The sequence below is a fragment of the Bubalus kerabau genome, chromosome 2 (assembly GCF_029407905.1).
Source record: "Bubalus kerabau isolate K-KA32 ecotype Philippines breed swamp buffalo chromosome 2, PCC_UOA_SB_1v2, whole genome shotgun sequence".
Classification (NCBI taxonomy): Eukaryota; Metazoa; Chordata; class Mammalia; order Artiodactyla; family Bovidae; genus Bubalus; species Bubalus kerabau.
In genome coordinates, this window is record NC_073625.1 from 109997670 (window position 1) to 110023927 (window position 26258).

General features: G+C 41.1%; 1 long non-coding RNA gene across 12 annotated transcripts in view; it reads right to left on the bottom strand.

Annotated features, from left to right (window-relative positions):
- LOC129643557 (uncharacterized) overlaps nucleotides 1-26046 on the bottom strand; it is a 192871-nt gene extending 166825 nt beyond the window's left edge. For 3 of the 12 annotated variants that reach the window (XR_008710380.1, XR_008710377.1, XR_008710378.1), the window contains exons 1-3: nucleotides 25085-26036; nucleotides 2446-2572; nucleotides 539-671 (exon numbers count right to left, since the gene is read on the bottom strand). This is a non-coding gene — a long non-coding RNA (uncharacterized LOC129643557). Of the gene's footprint in view, nucleotides 1-538; nucleotides 672-2445; nucleotides 2573-25084 lie in introns of all 12 variants that reach the window. The other 9 variants (XR_008710386.1, XR_008710375.1, XR_008710383.1 and 6 more) reach the window with 6 other exon arrangements.
- Nucleotides 26047-26258: the final 212 nt, after the last annotated feature.

Here is a 26258-nt window from a genome sequence, read left to right on the forward strand (position 1 = left end):
TTGATCAAGAATATCTACCCTAGGTGATCTGACACCATCTCCTCCCATAGAGCCAAGGGAAAAGAGCTCAAATAGAAGCTTTCAGAGAATTTAATGTGTTCTCTCTGAAGCTGGGTGGACTGAATATCAATGATTAACTCATGCCTGTGAGACCCAAAAGGTAAGGGAAGTTATGGCTGGCCTCTCACAACAGGAGAGAGAGCTTCTCATACTGAGATCACGGCATTTCCAGTATTTGCGAGGGAAACCCGTGTGAGTGTTCCTGGTAAGCCAGGTGTGATCTACTCTTGCACCTGTGTGGATCCTCATGGATCCTAGACAAGAGCCCCTGAGGGATAAGGGGACCCTCTAAGAGAGGCTGGGCAGGTGGCCAGCTGTAGGCCAGGAGCCTGAGTGGAATACGGGTGCACTGGGATACATAAGGAAACCTCAGTGAAAGGACAGAAAAGGGCACTGGGGGCAGTTCCAAAATACCTATCAGGATGACTAAAGAGACGGAGTGAGCAGTAAACCATTGTCAAGCCCAAGAAGCACTTACACCAGTTCACAGCAATAGTTATCAGGCTGGAAATGTTCTCTTCAACTGTGGGAGGCAGATTGCTAAGACACTTTCCACGATTCCTGCCCACTGGTAGCCACACCTTTGTGTAGACACGACCTGTGACTCGATCCTAATCAACAGAATATGCAAAGGTGTTAGGATTTTGTAAATGTGATTAACATCCCTAATCAGCTGACTTACAGGAATCAAAAGAGAGACTCTCCTGGGTTGGCTTGACCCTAATCAGGTGAGCCCTTCTAAGGAGCATCTAGAGCTCAGAGATGCTCCTTCCTGCTGGCTTTGAGAAAGCAAGCCACAGTGAGCTTTACAAGTGCAAGGAAATGAACTCTGCCTGCAAGCACATGACCTTGGAAGAGGATCCCAAGCCTCAGATGTGACCCCAAGAGTTACAGACACTGAGGGTTTCAAAGATGACTTCAGGGCAGACCTGCAGTATAAGATATAGTGCAAAACAATATACCCTTCTGTGAATCCAGATGCAAGTCCCACTGCAGTGGCTGAGGGATGAGAGGAGCCAGAAAGCTATCGCCATCGCCAATCCTAAACGTGAACCCTTAGAGGGCAGGGGTCTTCTCCTTGTACTAATCACTCTATTCCCACACCTGGAAGAATGCCCAATATTTGTTTCATGTTCCATAAAGGTCTATCAAAGGGATGAAAGGCTGAAGGAAGTCATTAACTCCACTGACTCCATTAGTTTCAAGATGACCCTGCAAGTATAGAGTTTTGTCTAACAAGTGGACACAAACTTAGCCCCACACTCTCTCCCCTTTTGCCTTTCTCCCTTTATTCTATTAACATCAGTTCCAGTTACATCTACCTTTATGTCGATGCCCCAGTTTTCTCTGCCTCTCATCTCTCTGGCTAGTCCTTCTTGGATTTCTCTAATCCTACTCTTTGGATTTTTCTTCTCACTCCCTTTGATGCCTCTGTTTTACCCCACACACTCATTTCCTGTTATCCCTTTCTTCATCTTGACTTTCTCCCTTTGCACCTCTTCCTCCCAACCCCCTCATCCATTTCATCTGTCCCTCTTGCCTCCACCTGCCTGGCCGTAATATTAGTTTGAAGTACATTTTATTTGTGATGTCTATTGATTAAAGTTTTATGTTCCTTGTTCTTAATTAACTTATCACTCATTCTGTGCCCATATATTGCTGTTGTATATTTCAAACAATAGATATATTGCTGATAAAGCTATTTGTAAATCAATGTTCTGTAAACGGAATTATTTTTCAAATGTGCTAGAACTTCCCAGATAAAAGAATCCTTTGATAAAAAATTCAACAATTCTCAATAATGCATTTTCTGGTAAATCCTAGGCTTCAGATAATGACCATGTGAAATAAAACAAACTTACTTTAATGCCATCATCCATTATCATTCTGTCCCAGTTTGGGTGGGTCTCCTCAAGACAGATATTAGATCTCAAAAAAGTCTGTAAAAAGGAACTAAATAATCTCCCCAGTAGTTTCTTTTTTATGAAAATGGAAATATTGGAAGATGAAGGATGAGTAACAACATGTTCAAAGTCTGCAAATTTATAAAATGTAAAAATACGAAGAGCATTCATTCATGATACACATACAAGTATGGTTACTACTATATTCTAGGCACTCAGGTAGGTACTGAGGATAAAAAACTTGATTAAGACACAGTATTTGCCCTCAAGGACTCACATCTAATAGGATACAGAGACATATAAATAAGTAATTCCAAAACAATGTGTAAGTATTATAAATAATGGTAGCATGCATTTATTAAATTAAAAAAAAAAAGGCTCAGCAGAGGCACCAGATGGGGAAAAAAGGTCACAAGAGCAGACACTGGGTCTGTTTTTGTTTGCTGTTTTATCATCAGTGCTCGCACAGAACCCCACTTACCTTCAAAACAGCTGTTGTTAAATCATTGCATGATCCCTTTGCTGTGGTACAAGGTAAAGGTGGCAAATGAATGAAGGCTTCATTGAGGAGAGGGTGGTACACCAGGCCTTCAAGGAAAACAGATATTCTGTAGAGAGACAAGGATGGAATCAGCATTGAATAGAAGAAGCCATGCATTTGAAGTATAGAGGTGAGAAAGAACACTAAACCCTCAAGAATTAAATTTTGAGCAAGCACAAGTCGTTCACAAAAGCCCTCTCTCATATTATCAGTGGGAAGGCTGATTTAATTCTTTCATGTGTGGTTCGATATTTTGTTTTTCCTCTTGATGCCTTTTTCTTTTCTTATCATTGAGTTGCTTCCTGTCTCTCTTATGCCACTTTGCCCTAACTGGTCCCTCAAGAGTCTACTCATTCTTCCTACTGCCAGCCCCCTCCTTTGTATGCTCCTTAGTCACTGTCTTATCACAATTGTTTGAGGTCATTCCGCACCAGGTATATGTTAGGGCAAAAATGTACTTTCATTCTAAATGCATCGTGAATTGCCCCATAGGACCCATTAGATACTGTATACTACTGTGTGGATTTCCCTAGGTAGCATGAACTTACATCCAGAATTTTCCAGGACAATGTTTATTTCAAACACTCTCAAAGTCCCTGAAGTTTGAATATTTCATCTCCTATCTCTGTCTCCCAGTCTGATCGCACAGCATGAAACAGCACAAATTCTTTTGTTAGACCATGTGTCACACACAATTTTTGCTTCAGACATTCTGAAGACCAGATTTAAGGAATCTTGTCCCCTGTGACAGTTTGTATGTCCTTACATTTGCTGCAACAGCTTCCCTACTTCAAGGTTGTCTAGAATGGGAGTGTTTGCAATGACTGTGTTCCTATTGGCTGGAAACTGGAGGTCACCTTGCCCTTAGGAAGGACAGGAGAGGTGACAGAGAGGCTGAAGAGGACACAAAGCATATGGACCTTGCAGACAGACAGGCCTAAACCCAAATCCCAGCTCTACCGCCTACAAGCCAGGGAACTGCCTTCCACTGAGCTGGTCTTCGCCCAACAAAGTGCTCTTCCTTCTTCACCTGGGAGTGAAACAGAGCCAGCAGTTTCTCCCCCAGCAGCTGGAGCATGTCACCCATTAGTATGTAACACAACAGGTGCCCATGGCCTTGCCCACCCCAAGATCACCTCCTGCCAACAGCCGCACGTGCCCCTCTGCTACCTGCATTTGCAGGCATGACCCACACCTGAACCCTTGTCTCCTCTGATTAGTCTCCCATTGACTCCCCCTGCTCCAGGGTCTCTGAGCTGTAATACCCAAAGCAAACCTCTGACTCACACAACCCCCGTGGCACAGGCAGGGGTCCTTACCGGGGGCGGGGGGCAGTAGTGTGTTGTGAGCTACAAAGTTGAGATCCTGCCTCTCCCCCTCAGGGAGGCTGCCTGGCATTACAGTGGGTGGGCCCGCACAGATGTGCCCTGTCCTGTTGAAGAGGGCACACCACCACAGTCACACAAGGGCAGGCGAGTGTCTTTTCCTAAATCACACACACACACTGGATGTGCCAGCAGCTGCCCCTTTCCTGACCGAGTCAATGTTCTCCAGGCAGCTGCCCACATCCTGCCCAGCCCTGATCCACCACCGACCGCCTGCTCTGGTGGGGCCCCCTTCTCAATCCCTCAGCTGCCCTCCCCCAGCATTCCCCCTGCCTTCCCCACTCCCCTTTCATCCTTTCATACGCCTTGGTCGTTGTATGGAAATGTAAAGGCCACACATTTCATCATGAGTTACACCAGATCCTCTTAACTCTGACCCTTTGTGACTCCAAAGCAGCCGCCTGAAGCCAAGGCCCAGGAAGGACGACACAGAACGTGTGGGCAGCACTTTCTAAGAGCTAAAATACGGACCCAATTTACATGGTGATTTGCATTTGTGTATAAATTATACATCAATATGTAGCCTCCCAAGACAGTGAGTTACTAAAATAGTTTTGCTACTTTCTAACTTGTCATTGCTCAATTTTTCTTCTCCCCCTTGCAGCAACACCCACACATACCTACTCCTTCCTCAGGAGAAAGACAGTGAGGAAAAACGGGAAGAAAGAAAGAACAGGATAAGAAGGAAGTAGGGGAGAAAATGGAGCAAAGGAGGGAATGAAGCTCAGAAAAGGAAAATATCAATGAAATAATAAACACATTTGAGCGATTAAATACCAGCTACCACTGAAATGAGCTTATAATGATGATTAAACACCATCTAATCCAACTCAAAGAAAACAAACTACAAAATCAAATATACGCACCCTCTCCATAATTTCCTACTTATGTCAGATAAAAGTTATTAGAGCTTAAGTTCTACAGACAACTTCTCTAATAGGTCTCTTGGGTATGCATATGTATATATTCAGGCTTTTACCAGTAAGCAAATGTCACAAAATACTTCAGCTACAACTGTTTTGTGCCCACATTAAACTGGATTTCAATGTGGCACAGGCAACGGATGGAGCAAGACAAAATGGGCCACAGACAATGCTATTACAGTGAGGACTTCTCTTCCCCAGCCCAGCCCGGCTCCTGTCTCCAGGCAGCCGTGTATTCACTGGAGGAGTCCCACTTCCCTGACCAATCACTTTCTTTCTCCTAGGAATCAGAACTTGGGATTCAGAGATGCTGGGCAGCTTGGGCTCTTTACTCGAACTCAGGAGCTGCATTTGCCCTTAGGGTACAGCCAACTTCCACTGGCAAGAGGAAACAAATAACAACGGCAGCAAGAAAGAAATGAAGTAGAGGGGAGAGCTGGAGGCTGACAGCCTATCTGTGCCTTGGTTCTGATGGATTCCTAGCTCCAGGCTGCAGTCCTGTTTTCTGCCCTTGAAAACTCTGGGACATCTATGTGTTCTTAGAATAATCCCACCCCACTCCCCCACCTTTCTGCTCCAGCCAGTTTGTGTAGATTTCTGTCATTTGCACCAAAAGAACCTTGACTAAGACTATTCAATCAAATTAATTCAGAGGCATTTCCAACTTGATTTTGAATTTCTAATTACTTCTTAAATTTATTTGATGTGTTCTGTGACTGTAAGATTCTTTTTTTTTGTTTTGTTTTCTATGAAATAAATCTGAACTCTTGAGGATATAGTCAGTTTTGTCTGAGGAACTTTCCTTAAAAGTGTTATATTTTCACCCATAAAAATATCAGATACTGTAGGGACATGTATCACTTTGTGTTGCACAAAAGATTATGACTTTGTGAATTGCACATCTTGGAAAATAAAATACTGTGAAGTTCAATAAAATTCTCACCCGTGGGTCTCACTTCTTCATTTCCGCCGTCAAAATACCAATACCTCATTAAATGTGAACAAACACTGGAAATGTGCTAATTCAGTTAATAAATGCATGGAAAGAGCAAAGGCACAAATAATGAAAAAGAGCAGCAAGAAGGAGGCAATAATAATAGAAAGGAATAGATCTGATAAATCCTACAGGGCAGGCAGCAGGCTTGATAAGTAATTTATTATTGTAGACAGAAAGTGGGACATGGCAGAGGAGAAATAGAACCAAAAAGAGGAATCCAGGCTGGCCAGAATAGGGCTGTTCTCTCGGCCATACTTGTTGGCACATTCAGAATTTAATATCAGAACCCCATTGTTTCACCAATTCTTTCCAGTTGGTTGTACTACCACAGGCCAGAGCTAACATACAATAAAATGCACATCCTTCGCATCACACGAAACAACACTGAACCAGTAATTCTCAACTAATAGTTTTTGTGTTTCAACAAAGATTTCTGTTGCAAGCTCATATGGTAACTTATTTAATAATCCATGCAGTGTTCATCACTAGGATAGGAACAGACTAGAAGCTACATGTGTGATAAGAAACAAGCCCTGCCTTTAGTGGATACAAGTTTTGGCTCAGTCCTGTGTTCATGCTCTACTTACTCCATTCACAGCTACTAATATAACTCACATGGGATTGAAAATCATAGAACCATGATTATCTTTATTAATATTCAGTAGTAATATTGAATATTACTATAGTATAGTAGTAATATTCAGTAATAATATTCAGAATACTATTAATATTCTATGCCAGGGATTGTATTTTTATATATATATGTGTGTATATATATATATTACATATAATTATTTTTATAACTCTATAGGGTAGGTATTACTCTCCCTATTTTACAGATATGCAAACTGAGGTTCAAAAAATTAAGTAAACGTGCCCAAATCACACAGTACGTAAATGAGGGAGCCAGGATGGAACCCAAGTCTCTCTTACTCCATAGTCTCTGTATTTCTAGTTTCATCTGGATTCAACATAAACTACACTAAACTGTCAATGAAAAATGAAAATAAAGGCATTTCCTCACTCAATTGCTTATTAATTTGATTGATTTTGTAATGAATATTGACCACCACGCTGCACAACTTCAAGGGTCACCAATCATGAAACATCCCCCCAGTAGCCTCTTCCTCCCAGCACAATGTGGCTGGTGCCCCAGAACTGCACAACTAACAGATTGCAGCACCATTGGACAAGGCATCCTGAATGACACAAAACAGGAAGACACTCAATTTCGATTTGGGGGATAAGTAAAATCCTCACTAACCTTACAGCAAACAGTCATTAAAGTTATAACAACTCCTCGAGCAAGGTTAGAACAGAGGACATTCCAAAAGAAGTGTCCAGCTTCCCCGAGAGCTGCTTGGGGAGATTCGTAAGGGAGCCCTGTAAACACCAGGAGCATCTTGCTGGCTGCACAGGTGGCCTTGCATGGTCAAACACATTCAAAGACCCGACAGGGAAGCGAGGCGAATGGGAAAAGCCTTTCACATTTTTTAATCTTCTGTGTTGATTTATCTTCCCCTGTGCTGAGAGTGGAAGTAAGGCATTCTCCTCGCCTCCTCCCAATTTCTCCTCCTTCCCAACTTGTACATGTGCGCATGCATACACACACACACACACAATCAATTTAAATTTATAATTCATTGGTGTTCCTCTTCATTCAGGTTTCAGTGACTCAATTTTAGGGAACGCAAATCCATGTTCTCATGCCACCTGCCCTGGCTCAGTGATCACTTGTCAGTAAACTGACTTTAAATGAATATACATGAAATTAAAGGACATTTGAAAAGGCCTGCAGTTCTAAGAATAGACATTAGAGAGTATTAAAAAGTAATGAATCCATATTTGGACACCAAGTAAACTTCTCTTCCTGTTATTTCTTTGGCTCATGTATATCTGATAATGCACTTGTGCCTCTAAAGTTAGGTATATTAGGTCAGGGATTCGATTTTGATTTTCTTTTCACATACCTAACATGATCTATTGCTACAGTTCCATAAAAATATTAAATCGATGCTAATTACATATATATGTGCAAATGTATATGAATAAACACACACACAGTCCTCACCCAGAGATACACTGCATCTGTTCACCCTCTCCTTCCATTGGTATCTAAGTTTTTACTGTTACCAAGGAAAGAAGACATTAATGTTTTGCTCTAGTAGTCAGAAGATTGGAAGCAGTAAAACAGATGCACCACGGTCATGTAAGTTTTTTTCTCTAAAGACCAAAAGGAAGCAAATCTAATTGGTGGATACATGAATCAGGGCTGCCTTTTCAAAAAGATTATTTTATTGTCTCTGACTTTCCTCTCTTGCTCTATCCAACACCTCATCTCTGCAAATACAGGGCCTGTTTTATAATGAATCTCAGGAAACCCTGCCTGTCACTCAGCCATCCAGGGAGCAGTCCTCCATGGCATGGCACGTCCCATCACAGGTGGCTATGCCTGCTGAGAAGACATCAGAGAGTCCCCAGTGAGAAGAAAAACCACAAAACAGAAGCCTTTAAAATCAAATCAAGTTTTCAGTGAGAAAGGTTGTTTCAGTTAGGGGAGGAAGAGAGCTCAGAGGAGACGGGGACCAGAGCCAAATGCCAAGTATCCTCTTCAGGATAAAGGGAAATGCAGATAAGTGGTGGCACAGAGCAAATCAAACCTACCTGGTCCTTACAAACTTGAGCTTCAAAAAAATACAGGTTCCTGGGTGCCACCCAAAAGCTGTTGAGTCCAAACCTCTGGGCATGGAACCTAAAAATCTACCTTTTCAAAGTGCACCAGATGATGGGAGCTCATTCAAGTTTGGAACCATGGCCTTTTAAGACACACAGACACACTCTCTCTTGTCCGATTAGAAGCTGACAAAGATCCTGAAGGGGAGACAGGTTACTGGGACCCCTGAGACCCTGTGTAGGGTGGGGAACTAAACTGTCCCTAAACTGTTTAGGGACAGAGGAACAGTAGTTCTGAGTGAACAAACCATAACAGGAGATAGATTTAGTATAATTTAGACATTCACTCATACCTCTGGAATTCAGTGACAAGAACAGGAATGCAAAGGAAAATATAGATGCAGAAGGCGTTAGACAGGAAAATTTAATGCAACGTGTGGACTGGTTGAATATGAGGTATGTTCAGACACAGTGATTCTGAGGTTTGGATGTGTGTCCCAGGGCCAGCATTTTCTGTCTACTCCACAACCACCATCCTGTTCTTTCTTCTCACCACTGCAACAGCTCCAGACCAGGGGCCCCATTCCTTGACAATCCATTATCTTCCTCACAGATCACGGTCACCCAAAAATATAAATGAGATCATTTCACCCCTTACTTAACCTGGCCTCAAGGCCCTTCGTGATCTGACTCAGCCTCATCCTTTTCCACTCTCCCTTCCACATCACTTTCCCACCCACATCATTTTCTTTGACTTGCACAGTTTCCTCCCACTGCCTGAGATGTCTGTCCTTCTCAAGGCTGATTCATTACTCAGATCTCAGGTCAAATATCACTTCTGTAGGGAAGACACCCCTCACCCCCAAGTCTAAGTCAGATCCCTTGTTATATACTCTCATGGCTCCTTATTGCTCTTTTCATCAGTAGTAAAGTATATTTTTGTGATTATATGATTAATGTCTAACTCTCCTATGGAAATGTAAACTCCACTAAAGCAGAAACTTTATCTTTCAGTCCATAATCTGGCCAACATCTAGAATAGTGTCTCAACTATAATATTTGTTTTACTAGGAAAAAAATAGAAACCCAATGTACTTGGATGGCTGGGAGAATCAGTACCACTGGAGAGACGGGAAAGGAAAAAAAAAAAAAAAAACACAAGAATCATTTGATTTCAAGTACTGAGAATATTTGACAGCAGCAAATGCAAGGTGGTCTTTAAGTAAAAGATAATAAGTGTTATTACAATGACATTTGACTTTAACAGATAATTGATAATGTATGTTGTACTCTAAGGCTGAAAATAAAAACTTGGAACATATAATCATTTAAGTGGTAGTTAAATCCTGAGAAATCCAAACAAAAAGGTGCACATAAACAATAACAAAGGACCAAATACAGAATCTAAAGGATCGCCCATGGTTAGGGAGTGGGAGGACCAAGTGAGAGAAGGATGGACACACGCAGCCAGGGCATGAATAGAGAGCTCAGTGAAGTCAAATGTGGCCGAGAAGACAAGACCGTGAGGATTGAACGGGCTGTTGCTTCTGGCACAAATCTGCTCTTTGAAATGCCGAGCACTTGGAAGACACTGAAACTGTCTTGGAGCTTGGGTAAAGAAGTGGGCAGATAGATTTTAAAAAGCCTATTTTCAAACACTTGCCTATATACATCTGCAAATGCAATCCCAGCCTCTTGAATCGTGCCCCACAGCAGGCATATTAAAAGCTCTTGCGTGAGTCCCTTCCTCACTTTTCCACCCTCATTCAGACTTGAGCTCTATTTCCACTTTGTTCAACAGCATCTGTTTGGAAGGTTTTCCAGCCTAGCACACACTGTGTGGTTAGGCATGGTTGTTCACCATGCCTTCCCATTCCCTTCTGGATAGTGGCATCTTATTGTTATTGAAAAGATAATGACGAAGGCACCCATAGTGAAGGAGCCTGCCCAAATCTTCCCCAGATTAGAACTCAGAAGTGGTTCTAATTGGAACCAATTATATGACACATTCTCAATGAAAGTTTACTGAGCCTATGGTTGATGTTATGGCCATTGATCTGTCTTCAATGTACTCACTTTTTATCTCAGCAGAGCAGAATCTGTTGTGTTATAAATATCTGTGAAACATTTTATTAAATGTGAACACAAAATTCCAAATATATAGCAGCATACCTTCTTGAGACACTAACTAGCAAACATAAAGGGAGAGACTGGTTTGGGAAAAATACTAAAAATGTCAGTTGATGGGAGTTTCTACTGGTCTATCATAACCCTGACATGCTAAAGTATGTAAAAGATGAATCAGATAAAAGTCAAAGAAGTTACTAATTTAAGATTTCCCATAAAACCATAAGGCAATACTGGAAATAAACATATGTACTCCATCATCTAGCTTAGAGCATAGGGGAAAAAAAGCTAAAAAAAAAAAATAGATTTGATCAATTTGCATCTAGAAGCAACCACTAAGAAAGCCACTTTCTTCTAATATTGATTAGCAGACAGAGGAAAATCTAAAAAAGAGTTTTACCAAATTGTTGCTCCCCACCCAACATCTCTCTCTAGGTCCAGTTCACTTGGCAAATGTGCCCACATGCAGACAAGCCCATCTATGCACTTCTAGGACCAGTGGCATAATCATTTATCACAATGTTCACATGTGAACTTAAGAGACTGATGATTAAGATAGACAAAAAAGGGAAGTTAAACTCCTCCAACCAAAACCCATTTTTGACATCATCAGCCTTGTGTTCCCAACCCTCCTGTTCACCCAAAGGATTGATGTGCTCCTTATAAATAGCCCCAGATATATGAAGAATGGATTTAATTGTCCACAATTTCATGATGAGTCATCAGCATATCCTCCAGAAGTGTAAGGAAACAGACCATAGTCCCTCTCTCTTGATAGTACGTTCAGACCACACCTGACATCTGTAATCCACCCTTGGAGCCATACATTATTAGGGATGTATACAACCTGAAGTAAGTCCAAACCTCAGTAGACAGACAACCTCAAATAATGTCCTATGAAAACAAATTGAAGTTGAGGCTATTTTTCTCAGAGACGGGTAAGACAAGGTGAGATGCAAGGTGGGGAGATAAGAGGGTAACAGTGCATTGTTGAGCTGTCCACCAAAATCACTGATTTTTCAATCTTCCCCACTATACTGTGGGCATCATAAGCACAGTGACCATTTTTCAGTGTACTAGGGCTCCAAGGCAGGTCTGGGACTAAACAAAATATTCAATAAATATTTGGCTTTTTGAAAAAGTAAACAAATGATAACTTCCTTCTAATTTTCAAAGAACTGTGATGCAGAAAGGTGAAATTTGCTCTTTGTGGTCCCAAACGATAGAATCAAAAACAATGAGTAGAGAAGGTATAAGGAGAAAGCTTTCATATTAATACAGTAAGTCCCCCACATATGAACAAGCTCCGTTCCAAGAGTGCATTTGTAAGTCCAACAAATTTAACCTTGGTGTCCAACTAACACAATTGACTCTATAATACTGTACTGTAATAGGTTTATAATACTTTTCACACAAATAATACATGAAAAACAAACAAGGGCCTTCCCTGAGAGTCTAGTGATTAAAACTTCACCTTACAATGCCAGGGGTACAGGTTCAACCCTTGGTCTGGGAGCTCAGATCTCATATGCTTCATGGCAAAAAAAAAACAAAAAAAAAAACAACACAGACGCAGTACTATAACAAGTTCAGTAAAGAATTTTAAAATGGCCCACATCAAAAAAAATCTTTAAAAACAAACAAGAAAAGTAAAACATTTTGAATCTTACAGTACAGTACCTTGAAAAGTATCATAGTACAACATAACAGCTGGCATACAGGGGCTGGCATTGAGCGAACAGGCAAGAAGAGTTACTTACTGGAGGAGGGGGAGGAGGTGGCAGATGGTAGAGCTGAAGGGCCATCAGCAACAGGAGATGGAGGGGAAGCTGCAATTTCACTCACATCTGACGGCGATGGCACAGGTTCTGGTTCCTTGCTGGATTCAATTCTAGCTACCCTCTTGAAAAAATGATCAGTGATGTCTGGATGGTGGTTCTTTTTTCCTCATCGTGGATGATGCAGTAGCCCTGGACTCCATTCTGAACGACTGCTGCAACCTTCGTGTACCTTTCTATGTTTGGGCCCTGTGCCTCAAAAAGTAACGGTGCCTCCTCAAATAGAGCTAACTTACGTGCTTGGACACGCAGATGATATTCGCATCTTTGAAGGTTCACAACCTGAAGGTTCTTATGTAGGGGACTTACTGCATAAAAAGACCTTCCTACAGAGCTCTTATTTAGGGATTGAGCTCTTTCCTCCCTGGAAGTATCTTAACAGAGATCAGCCATGTCTGAGGCAGTGGCAGCAATGCAAAGGAGATTGAAGCATCAAGTGAGTTGACTTTGGTCATGGCTCTCAAACTTGGCTGCAAAGTAGAAACAGTTAGGGTTTTGTTTTTGTTTTAATGCGGACACCTAGGCACAATCCCAAGAAACTTGATTTCCGTTGGTCTAGGGCATGAAGATTTTAAAATACTCCCAGATGATTCTACTGTGCAACTGCAGTTGAGAATCATTAGTCTAGATGAAAATTTAAGATTCTTTCCAAACTTAGATTCTGTGATTCTCCATCTCAGGAAATGGGAGCTTCCACTCAAAATAGTCCAATTTTGACTGACTGCCTAACTCATTAGATGTTCTCTAACACTGATTAAACTAATGAGGTATCTAAAGCAATATTCCAAACAGAAGGATAGAAAATTGGCCAGAGAAAGACAGAGAGGGAAAGAAAGGGAGAGCAGGGGAGAGGAGACAGAGAGAGGCAGCAGGGAGAGCAAGCTGTATTAAAGCATATATCTTAATTTGTAGTTTGTGACTTCTAAATAATTGAATTTGCACTTTATCAAAATTTCAGAAAGTGCTGGCTGTCCAAACATGAGAAGTTCTTCTCCTGATGTTTCCTGATATGGAAGCATCACCAGTTGGATCACCAGTAGGTGTGGATTTAATCAGAGGCCTCAAAATTCTCAAATCTCAAAATGCTATTTGACCTTTCAGCCTGAAGACTGAAAATACCCGAAGTGAATGGAAGAGTACATATGGTTGTTAGAATGCAAGTAGGTGACAATCAGATAATTTCATATGCTGCTTTTCATCCTGAACTATTTTAGTTAAAGTCTGCTCTTTGGTAAATGAATAATTCACTTATATTTCAAATGTATTTTAAATGCATCCCATTTGAAAGCAAGCTAAGATATATTTAAATAATGTTATCACTTCTTAATAGGTTGAGAAGTGGTTTGGGGTGCTGCTCTAGACAGAAGCAGCCAGTCAGCTGTGCACCTAGTAAAATGGAGATGGGATGGGCACTGGACCCTTTTCTTCAATCCAATAACAGGAGGCAAATTCCACTGGATAGGGTTCACAGTTTCAGGGTTCCTTTAACTTAGCTTCCCAGATCCTGATTTTGCCACCCACGTCTGTTCAGTGTTTAGTTCCCACTACCTGTGGTTCCCTATGATTGAGGATTCAATTCATCTAGACTTACATTCATAGATAAGACCATAATTCTAGAATAAATTTATGTCATTAAGATATAAACATCTTAAAAACATGCTTAGACAAATATAATTAATTTCCAACAAAGAAAGTTAGGGGTGAAAAGGCACACTGCCATGTCACTAATAAGTGTTCAAACATGCTTAATATAAGGCAGAGACTGAAGGTCAGGTCTTCAGGCAGAGACAGGTATGTGATGGCTATCATTCAAGCAACATAGATGCTCCTTTTTAAACCACTACTGTTTGAACAGAGTGGTTAAGAATGATTACTATGTTTCTGGCAAGAAGGCTCAGAAACTGAAAACATGATTACATTCAAGAATAAAAATCCCATCTGGAACTAAAATTCATGGACAAATAATTTTATCTATACCACTACTGTCTTTTTATATTCTGTTCCATGTAAAGTAAGTTCTATAAAATAAGAGGAACTGGGGTAGAAAGTTCTGAGTGAGTGAGGTTTTCAATCTCAAATAGGATGAGCAGGGAAGGTCTTACCAAAAATGTAACATTGGAGCAAAGACCCTAAGACACTGAGACAACTAAGCACACATGTGGAATGAGAAAGTCCCAGGCGGAGGGAACAAGGGAAAACCTCATGAGGCAGGAATGACTGGAGGATGGGAAGCCAGAGTGGTCACTGACACGTAGTAAGAAAGGAGGCAACTATTAGGACATTGGCTCAGAAACAGGTGTGAAGAGTCTTGTAGTAAGAGCATTATTAAGGACTCTGGCTGTTACTCTGAGTGAAACGTGGATCCATTCAAGGTTTTGAGCAAAGGAGTAACATAATTTGACTTTGGTTTTTAAAGAATCATTCTAGCTGCCACGTTGAAACTTCACCATAGCGGGCAGCCAAGGCAGAAGCATGGAGACCATTCAGGGATGATACTGCGATAAACCAGGTGAAAGAGGATGGCATATGGGACCAGGGTGATAGTAGAAGAGGTGATAAGTGGTGGTCAGATTATGGGTATTTGAGCATCTTGAAAATAAAGCCAATATACTATGCTGATCCACTGAAAGTAGAATGTTAGATAAAAAGATAAATTAGGGATGACTTCCAGCACTTGAGCCCAAGCAACTGAAAGGGAGGAGTTGCCCTTTATTGATAAATAAAAATTAGGAAAATCATTAAGGGGAGAGCAGAGGTTCAGTGTGAGATATTAATTTTTAAAATGTCTATTAAAATTTAAGTAGAGAGTTTGGTAAGCATATGATTATATGCATTTCAAGCCCATGGGAACATTTCAGGCCAAAGATAAAAACTTGGGAGTCATCATCAGACATATAATATTTAATACATGAGTCTGGATAGGTGTGGGTGTAGGCAGAACAAGGAAGATATCCAAGGACTGTACTCTAGAGAATCCAATAATTAGAGGTCAAGAAGTTCAGGTTGCACCAACCAAAGGCAATGAGATGTGGAGTGGCCATTGAGGTGTGAGGAAACCAGAAGAGTGTGATGTTCTGGAACCCAAAGGAATAAACTGTTTCAAGAATATAAGATTACAACCAAACATGTTAAATGCTGTGATAGAGCAATTAGAGTTGAGAACTGTTTTTAGCAATGGGAAAGGCACTGATGGTCACTGTAAGAGCAAATAGGTTGTAGTGGAAGAGGTGAGAAGCCTGAGTGGAGTGGATATACGACAGGAGGAAAGAGAAGGGGCTCAAGATGGTAGATAAGAGGACATGGGGCTCACTTCCGCCAACAAACAGAACAAAAATACATCTACATTTGGAACAATTCTCATGGAAAACTAACTGGAAACTAGCACAAAAACTCCTACAAAAACAAGGCTGCAAGAAAGATTTCTATGGAATTGAATGGGATGGGGGGAAAGCACTCAGTCAGAACCCATGCCCCTAATAGAGAACTCAGAGGAAAAGGAAGGCCGCACAGATGTACTCTCATCCTGAAGAATGAGCAGGTCAGACCACAGACAGGGTGTCCCAGTCCTGGGGTCATTCACAGAGGATACAAGCCACCTTGGCTGGTTAGAAAACTGCTAGGATAGACAAAAGGGCTGGAGAAGCCTGGAACTCCAATCACAAGGAATGCACAGGTGGTAGCTTGCAGCCAAACGAGGCACAGAGAGGTCTGCCCTAGCGGATGCCACCTCATCACATTTCCCAACCCAAGGTGAGTGAATACCCCAGCCTTGCTCACCCCACACCACACCTTGGCACCAGATCTAAGGCAGCCTGGTCCTAGGAAAAGACTCAGTCTATGGATGCCAAGACAACTTGGGACCTGAAGTGTGGTCCAGATGGGCAATGGCAACCAATGTTGGCAGTGACTCAAAAAGCACCCCAGAAGCAGCCGACATCTGACAGCAGCTCAGTTACTCAAACCCCTACAACCAACAGATCAAGATCCCCAGTCCCAGCTGAGCAAACATCCCAGCCCAGTCCACTCTATACCATTACCTTGCACTAGATCTGGAACAACCCCAAGAGGGAAAAAATATGACCTCGGATTGCATCTGAGTGGAGTCACAGATGCCTACACAAGCTCTGCATAAGACCTCTGAAAGTATACAATCCACACTCACTATAGCCATTTGCCCCCTTTGGGGAAAAGGCCTCAGGGCAGGGAAAAGAAAAAAAATACACTTAAAGAGAACATAGTCAATCTGAGTCTGACCCTCAGGGCATCTGTTCCACCAATGTAGGGGGCAGACCTCAATCCTGATAGGAAGTGATAGCCGCTGAGCAGACATGAAGTCCTGCCTCACACTCTGGGCTTGGGCTATAGCCTCTCCAACGCTAACCACACTCCTTAACAAGGTGATAGCAGCCAGCACACCCTAGGGAAAGATGTGGCAGGTATCCACAATAACTACAACCATCACAACGAAAGAACCTGGGTACCAAGTCTACAGACAGCCCTCACACATAAAAATAGCCCTTCAAGACCATAATAGATAACTGTCTCACCTAAATTCATAAAAACAGAGGAAATTAAATAAAAGGAAAGGGCAGAGGAACTACTCCCAAATGAAAGAGAAAGAGAAAACCTCTTAAAAAATAATAAAACAGAGAAAATCAGTCTATCAGACACTTAGTTCCAAAGCTAGTAAAAAAAAAAAAAAATGCTAACTGATTTAATAAAGAGAATCAATCTAAACACAAGATCATTTTAAAAAGAAACTATAAATTATAAAGCTATCTCAATCAAAAATAGGTAGTTCAATTCCTGAAATAAAAAGTACTCAAACCACAATGGGAAAAACAAAAAGAATGACAAATGAACAAAGAACTATAAAAACAATTGGAAAAAAAAGGAATAAAGTGGCAATAAGTACATACCTATCAATAATTATTTCACATGACAGTGTACTAAATGCTCCAATCAATGGCTGACTGGGTTTAAAAAAAAAGGGGCGGGGGGTTGGCTATTCAATATACTGCTTACAAGAGACTCACTTCAGGGTGAAAGACACACACAGACTGAGAGTGAGAGGACTGGAAAAATATACTTCATGCAAATGGAAATGACAAGAAAGCAGGGGTAGCAATACTCATCAGAAAAAATACATTTTATATTTTTACATAATGCATTTTTATAAAGCATTACATAATGATAAAGGGATCAATATAAGAAAAGGATATTACACTCATTAACATACACATACCCAATACAAGAGCACCTAAATATACAAAGCAAATACTAACAAACAAAGAAAAAAAATTGACAATAACACAGTGCTAGTAGGAGACTTTAACACCCTACTGACATCAATGGGCAGATCATCTAGACCAAAAATCAACAAGGCAATAGAGATCCTAAATAATAAAACAGACCAGTTGGACTTAATTGATATCTACAGAACACTAAAACCAAAAACAGCAGAATACACATTCTTTTAAAGTGCACAGGGAATTTTCTTCAGAATATATCACATACTAGATCCCAAAACAAGCCTTAGCAAATTTATGAGGACAGAAATTACATCAAGCATCTTTTCTGATTACAACAGTATGAAACTAGAAATCAACTATAGGAAGAAAAACAGGAAAAGAACAAACATATGGAGACTAAACAACATGCTACTAAAAAGAACCAATGACTCAACAAAGAAATCAGGTAATACCTCAAGACAAATGACAATGAAAACACAACCATACAAAATCTAAGGGAGGCAGCAAAAGCAGTTTTAAGAGTTAAGTTCATAGCGACACAGGCCTTCCTCAAGAAACAAGACATATCTCAAATATATAACGTCAGTTCAGTTCAGTAGCTAAGTCCTGTCCAACTCCTTGCGACCCCATGAATCGCAGCATGCCAGGCCTCCCTGTCCATCACCAATTCCCGGAGTTCACTCAAACTTACATCCATTGAGTCGGTGATGCCATCCAACCATCTCATCATCTGTCGTCCCCTTTTCCTCCTGCCCCCAATCCCTCCCAGGCATCAGAGTCTTTTCCAAAAAGTCAACTCTTCGCATGAGGTGGCCAAAGTACTGGAGTTTCAGCTGTAGCAACATTCCTTCCAAAGAACACCCAGGACTGATCTCCTTTAGAATGGACTGCTTGGATCTCCTTGCAGTCCAAGGGACTCTTAAGAGTCTTCTCCAACACCACAGTTCAAAAGCATCAATTCTTTGGCGCTCAGCTTTCTTCACAGTCCAACTCTCACATCCATACATGACCACTGGAAAAACCATAGCCTTGACCAGATGGACCTTTGTTGGCAAAGTAACGTCTCTGCTTTTGAATATGCTATCTACGTTGGTCATAACTTTCCTTCCAAGGAGTAAGTGTCTTTTAATTTCATGGCTGCAGTCACCATCTGCAGTGATTTTGGAGCCCCCCAAAATAAAGTCTGACACTGTTTCCACTACTTAAAAGAATAAGAAGATAAACAAAACCCAAAATCAGCAGAAGGAAGGAACTAATAAAGATTAGAGAAGAAATTTATAAAACAGAGATAAAACAACAATAAAAAGGATCAATGAAACTAAGAACTGGCTTTTTGAAAAGATAAACAAAATTGATAAACCTTTAGCCAGACTCACCAAGAAGAAAAGAGAGGGGACCCAAATAAACGAAATAAGAAATGAAATAGGATAAATAACAATATCACAGAAGTATTAAAAAAATCATGAAAGAATACTATGAACAGTCTCATGCCAATAAATCAGACAACCTAGAAGAAATAAATTTCTAGAAACACAGTATGCAAAGACTGAGTCAACAAGAAATAGACAATTTGAACAGATGGATCAGAAGTGAAATTAAATTTGTAATTTTTTAAAAGTATTTAAAAAAAAAAAAATCCCAGCAAACAAAAGTCCAGGACCAGACAGCTTCACAGGGGAATTCTACCAAACATATAAAGAATTTGGGAGTGTTGCTTTCACTTCAGTTTTTTGGAATAGTTTGAGAAAGACAAAAGACACAAACTACTATTTATAAAATAGATAAGCAACAAAGATATACTGTATAGCATAGGGAATTATATGTATTATCTTATAATAACCTATAATAAAATATCTTCTGAAAAATACTGAATCAATATGCAATATACCTGAAACCACCACAATAGTGTAAATCGACTATACTTAAATGTTAAAAACAAGGCAGGAGCTGAAGTAGAAACAGCAGATGCAGACAGTCTAAGTAGACCTCAATGACTGACTATAGGAGCCAATGAAGAACTAGATGTATCCCCTGATTTCAGCAGTAGAAATTGGCATATATAAAGTGGGCCCAAGTTTACCCTAAGAGGAAGGAAAGAGCTGCTTATCTCTTTGTAATAAGATAAGACATTTTTAACTGCTCATTTTCTCAGCCCACCTGGCTTCTGAATCCCAAGTCACAGTGTTCCTGTTCAATTTGGCAAACTCGGATGGCAGGCTTAGATTTCAGCTCCAATCATTTTCAAGGCCCTCATACAAATCCACGCCCCAAACGCCTCCAGCCTCCACCCAATCAATAAATTGCAGTTAATGCCTGTAGGGAAAATGGCCTTTGATGAGACTCAGTGTTAGCAGCCAATCCAAGCCCATTAACTTCCACATCTGGAAATAGGTGAGTAAGGAAAACGAGGCTGATGGCTTCAATTTAGTTCTCATCCATCTATCAGCATCACAATAACCCAACTCAAGGACTTACAATTCAGGGTGATTGGACGACTCTGCTGAGGTCCAAGACTGAAATAATAGGGAGGCTGAAAGTCAGGATTCAGGATTACTGGGAGAGCCATTTCCAAGAACCAGGTTTAGAGCCAGAGAGCAAGAATAAAAGGCACCAAATAAGATGCTCAGAGGCTCAAACCCAGAAAAGTCATCAAGCTGATGTAGTGTAATATTCACAGCTCCCCTATGACTTTTGACTCTTATTATACATATAATAAATATCATAATAAGTCTTACACTTCTAAGGTTATAGTAAACCTTACATTTCTACAGCTTAATCTCCTGCAAAACACTTAACTGTCCTGTATATCTCACCCTCTTAAGCTCAGTTTTTCCTTCAATGAAATGGAGAATATTGGTGTCTGCTAAGGGACTCATGTTAAAAAACAAAACAGTAAACAGTGATGGCCAATAAAAAGCACACTTTGTTTCAGTGAATAACACTCCCCTGAGGAGAGAAAGAATTGGCTGTTTTGAGTTTAACAAAATTTGAACAGTATATGTAATGGGGTGAAAAAAGTTTTATCTGTTAACACCAGGATTCTTAAGGAGAAAACAGCCTGCAGTTAGGAAGATACTTTGATAAATAGCAGGTTGTGGTTTGCCCAGAACAATCCCAATTTCCTGCCTTTTGTCCTAGAGAAAAGGCACCTGTACTTTCAAGGGTTTTCCAGGTCCTAGGATGCGGTCACCCTACTGACTATCTGGGCAGGGAAGGAGCTGAGAACCTACCAGAGAGGGAGGGCCAGCAGGAAACAAGGCAACAAAGGGAAGGCTAAGCCGCTCTGTTATGCCCTAAGATAAACAGGAAAGAAGAGAAGAGCCAGAGAGAAGAAAGCAGTTAGAAGGAACTAGGAAAATTACGTGAGCCTAGCACCCCACTCCAGTACTCTTGCCTGGAAAATCCCGTGGATGGAGGAGCCTGGTAGGCTGCAGTCCATGGGGTCGCTAAGAGTCGGACACAACTGAGTGACTTCACTTTCACTTTTCACTTTCACGCATTGGAGAAGGAAATGGCAACCCACTCCAGTGTTCTTGCCTGGAGAATCCCAGGGACGGGGGAGCCTGGTGGGCTGCCGTCTATGGGGTCGCACAGAGTTGGACACAACTGTAGTGACTTAGCAGTAGCAGCAGCACACCATAGGGCGTTATGTTCTCAGCAGTAGGGTGCCTTAAGATACCTCATTTCCAATTTGAAATTCTTTTCATTCTAAGTTGTAAAACCTTGCCCTGTCCTCCCTTTTCCCCACTTGAGTCATTACACATATAAATGCTTTATGTAAGTTTATTTTATAGAAATTAAAGAAATCCAAGTTATATAGGCAGGGCTAAGAGGCACCGAACAAACAGCACATAACGGACGGGTGATGATGCAAAACCCAAAATACAGAAAAGCAGAAGTTCAAAGCCTGAGGTGACCACGAACATGTGAGCCCTCCCAGAACTCAAAATCCACAAGACCCAGTATGGAGCTCTAGGACAATTTCCTGTGATTCTCATAGAGCAGGAACATCCAGGTCACACTTGGGTTGCATGAGGAATAAATACAATGGGAACTGACAGTTGGCCTAATCAGAAAAAGCAGTTAAAATTCCTTAAACATATTATTCAAAACTAAACCTATAGATGCACATTTATTCATCAATGTATTCATGCAGAGCCAAAGCTGCTGCTTCTACTTTGAGCCTGTTGATTGGAGTTCTTTATTGTCTTTCTTGCATAAACCACATCCATAATGCAGCATCTAATTTCTTTAGATGAGACAAAACAATCTAAATGCTGAATTCTCCCAGACTTTTATAATATTTTCTAATCTTTTGCAGATGTTTTGCCCATCCCTAATTTGATAACAATTCTTCTTAGCTACTTGTTTTATCAAATCTTTTCCAAAGAAGCTTAGCTTTCATAGAAACACTTTCTTCTTGCATTAATGTCCCATATACTTATTTAATATTTAATAAAATTATATAATTATGATAACAAAGACAATGGGCATAAACAAGTTTGCACAAAGGCAGCTGACTCTTGAGAAGTGAAGTCATCCGTGGAAGCAGAAGTGGTTGGTACATTAGAGCATTAGGTACTTACCACAACTCTTAAAACACAATGCACCATATTTTACAGAGGAAACAGAGACCTCTACTATTCCAAGGAGCTTAGTAAATGGAGCTAAAGTTTTTTAAGTTTCTATAGGATTTACACCTGATTTTCCTGAAGACTTGATAGCTTGCCAATGCAAAGCACAGGGAACAACGGTTATGCCCTGCTCCCTCCAGTGGCTGCATCCTGGTCAGCCTGCAGACATTCCGTGGGCTGCTCCTACTGATCTCCATTCAGTGGGATGCACCTGGCTCAGAAGAAAAACTACCATCCCTGTCATGGGAAAAAATCACTCCCATTTCTAACTGAATAATCTTATTGTGTGATGGGCTTCGACATACACTCAACCCTCATTGAAGTCCCTTAAAAGAAGCTCTGCTGTACCAAAAGCCAGACAGACCAGTTCCAGGAGACTCAGTAAGAAGCGTAACATTTAGTGGTAATGACTAAACGCATGTATTCAGTGTAAATTAGGACTCTCTTCCCCTGGAAAGGGCAAAGAGCTAAATCTCAGAAGTGGTCAGAGAAAAGCAAATTTTCTCCTAATCAGAAAAGCACAATCACGGTGAAGTGGAGCAGGTAAATGGAGCTGGTGTATATAATTAAGATCTTTTCTCTTTTCCTCTAAACCATGAAAAAGGAAAGGTGGGCATGTGAGGAGAAGGAAGTTTAAAATGTCTGGAAGATGACTTTAGTTACTTGTAGAGATAGGTTAAGCTTTGATAACTGTCTTTATTAAAGAAGAACTGAAAACACCTAAAGCTCAAGGAAGTGCATGAATTTACAGGGACTTCAGATGTCAGAAATTCTAAAGTGACAGCATCCTTTTTTTAAGTTATAGATTTTTTAAAGGATTGACATTAAGTACTATATAAGCATTTAATAAACAAGATTACTAAAATACCTAGGTTTTATGTCTCTTACATTTTAACCTATGTATATATTCTTCATTAATATAGCATTTAATAAATACACATGGGTAGTTTAGTACAAAGAGTGGTTGTTTTTATAAGAAAGGTAAAATTGAGTAAAAGAAATGTATGTACTACTGAGGGCTTACCAGGTGGCGCAGAGGTAAAGAATCTGCCTGCCAGTGCAGGAGATGTGGGTTCAATTCCTGGGTCGGGAAAACCCCCTAGAGTAGGAAATAGCAACTCACTCCAGTATTCTTGCCTGGAGAATCCCATGGACAGAGAAGCCTGGCAGGCTACAGTCCATGGGGTTGCAGAGTTCACAGAGTCGGACACGACTGAGCATACACACACACACACACACATGTACCATTGTCTCTGGAACTGTCTCACCTATGGGTCACCTAGAAATCCACAACCAAGGAAGTTTAATTAATCAGATCTAGAACCACAGGGAAACCAGACAGCAAACTAAAAATAAGAACTGTTTTCTTAAGAAAACAAGAATTGGCAACTGGCAGAGGCAGGATATGTAAAAAGTGACAAAGTTAATCGGATGTTTTGTTTTTGTATTTAAAAAGTTCTAATCTGATACAAAGAGCCAACTCATTGGAAAATATCCTGATGCCAGGAAAGATTGAGGGCAGGAGAAGGAGGGAACAGAGGATGAGATGGTTGGGTGGTATCACCAACTCAATGAACATGAGTTTGAGCAAATTCCAGAAGATAGTGAAGGACAGGAAAGCCTGGCATGCTGCAGTCCCTGGGGTCACAAAGAGTCAAACAAGACTTAGCAACTGAAGAACAACCAAAAAAAAGAAAAGAGATTAAATGAAAGTTACTGTTTGGGGGGCCTCAGAAACAAACATGCAAATTGTGTTTTACCTGCGGCCAGCTCTGCTGAAGAAGATAGACTGGTTCCAGCCTAGCTTTTGCAGTGTGAAATTGGGAGGCAGGTATTAGTGGGTTCTCCACACCTCCCTCCTTCCTCTCGATCTGCTGCTGCTGCTGCTGCTAAGTCACGTCAGTCGTGTCCGACTCTGTGCAACCCCAGAGACGGCAGCCCACCAGGGTCCCCCGTCCCTGGGATTCTCCAGGCAAGAACACTGGAGTGGGTTGCCATTTCCTTCTCCAATGTATGAAAGTGAAAAGTGAAAGGGAAGTCGCTCAGTCATGTCCAACTCTTAGCGACCCCATGGACTGCAGCCTACCAGGCTCCTCCGTCCATGGGATTTTCCAGGCAAGAGTACTGGAGTGGGGTGCCATTGCCTTCTCCGTTCCTCTTGTTCTACCCCAGCTCAAATTCAAGGCAGGCAGGTCCACGCTGAGGCCTCTGCAGGAAACCATCAACAGCAGCTGCTAATAGGAAACCTACTGACCTTTTAATGGGTCAAGGAAAGCTAAGAGAATTGTGCAGATGATATTTATAATAGAAGAAAAAGAAACTACTTATTAAGCTGAAGCAAGAGCTGGCCAGACTAGGCACTGTTCAGCCCAGTAAAGAAAAAGCTGCAGCCCTGCTAGAGAAAGGACAGTTATCACAGCTCTGCAGGTTTCCACAACATCACAGCATCACTGTAACCGCCAGACCCTGGGAGTAATGACACAGCAGTCACAGTGCACCGTAAAGCCTCACAGGACGCCAGTGTTTCACAGCAGCAGTGGACGGACATTTTTCTTAACTTGCATTTAGGAAACAGTGTTAACCCATAGGAAATGGACCATGGGTGGGTATCAGAAACCTGGGCTAAATCCAACTGCAACAAAACATGCTGTCAATCAAATTCAAGCATGCCCATCACAGCAGAAAAGCATGGCTGTACAAATATTTCCCAAGCCATGTTACATTGTTTTACTAAACTAACCCAAATTCACCTTTAGATTTTGAAGATTTCTGTCCCATCCATTCTGGTAATATTAACCCACTTGAAACTCTAAAATGATGGTTCTCACAGTTTGCTCCCCAGACCAGTAGCATCAGTATTACTGGAGAACTTTTGTGTTAGCAGTGCAAATATTCAAGCTCCACTTGACACCAAGTTACTAGGAAAACTTAGGATCAGAACTAGAATCTGTTTAACAAGCCCTCCAGGTGATTCTGATATATACTCAAGTTCGAGAACCACTGATCTTAAATTTGGCCACACACTGAAATCTCCACCGGGGAAGCCCAGAGCTTCCTAAGAACCTTTAGAAAGCAAAATGCTGATGCCTCTTCCTCCACCTCCTCCTTGCTCCTACCTCCACCACCACTTTCAGTTAACTGGCATCAGGTGAAACCTAGGCATCTGGATTGTTTTAAAATTCCTCAGGTGATTCAATATGCAAGAGTGATTGTAAACCTCTAGAACACACTCAGGAAAGAACATCAACAGGCAACTTTTCTTACCTGAGGCAAAAAAGCATACAGGTAGTCAACAGGTATTCAGAGCGACTGATTACAAAGGATAGTAAGTAATCTGTACTGATAGACTCAATAATGTTTTTCTTTTATCATATTTTAACAAAAGAAAATAATGGTGAGTTTTCCAACAAAAGGCTTGGGCTTGATTTAGTAAAATGTATGTTTGAGATTTCCTGTTTTGTCCTTGCTGCTCAGGAACTCAGAGACTACTTTTTGTCATTTGGAATTTTCTGTCTCCCTTTTAAAGTACCTGACTCCTGCTCATTTGTACCTATGAGAAAGTCCTGTTGCCAGGCACGTTTATCCCCAGGCTAGCGAGTGATCTGTCAGGGCATCCAGGAAGCCAGGGATAAAGGTGCCTCATGTGTCAGGAGACCCCAAGTTAATCAAAGTCAGGTCACTTAAGATATCTTAATACTAGGACTTCCCTGGTGGCTCAGAAGGTGAAGAATCCACCTGCAATGCAGGAGACCTGGGTTCAATCCCTGAGTCAGGAAGATCCCCTGAAGGAGGGGATGGCAACCCAGTCCAGTATTCTTATCTGGAGAATCCCCTACTAGTTTATGGGGTTGCAAAGAGTTGGACACAACTGAGCAACAAAGCACAGCAGTGTTGACAGAGGTATTTACCCTTTGGCTATCTTTA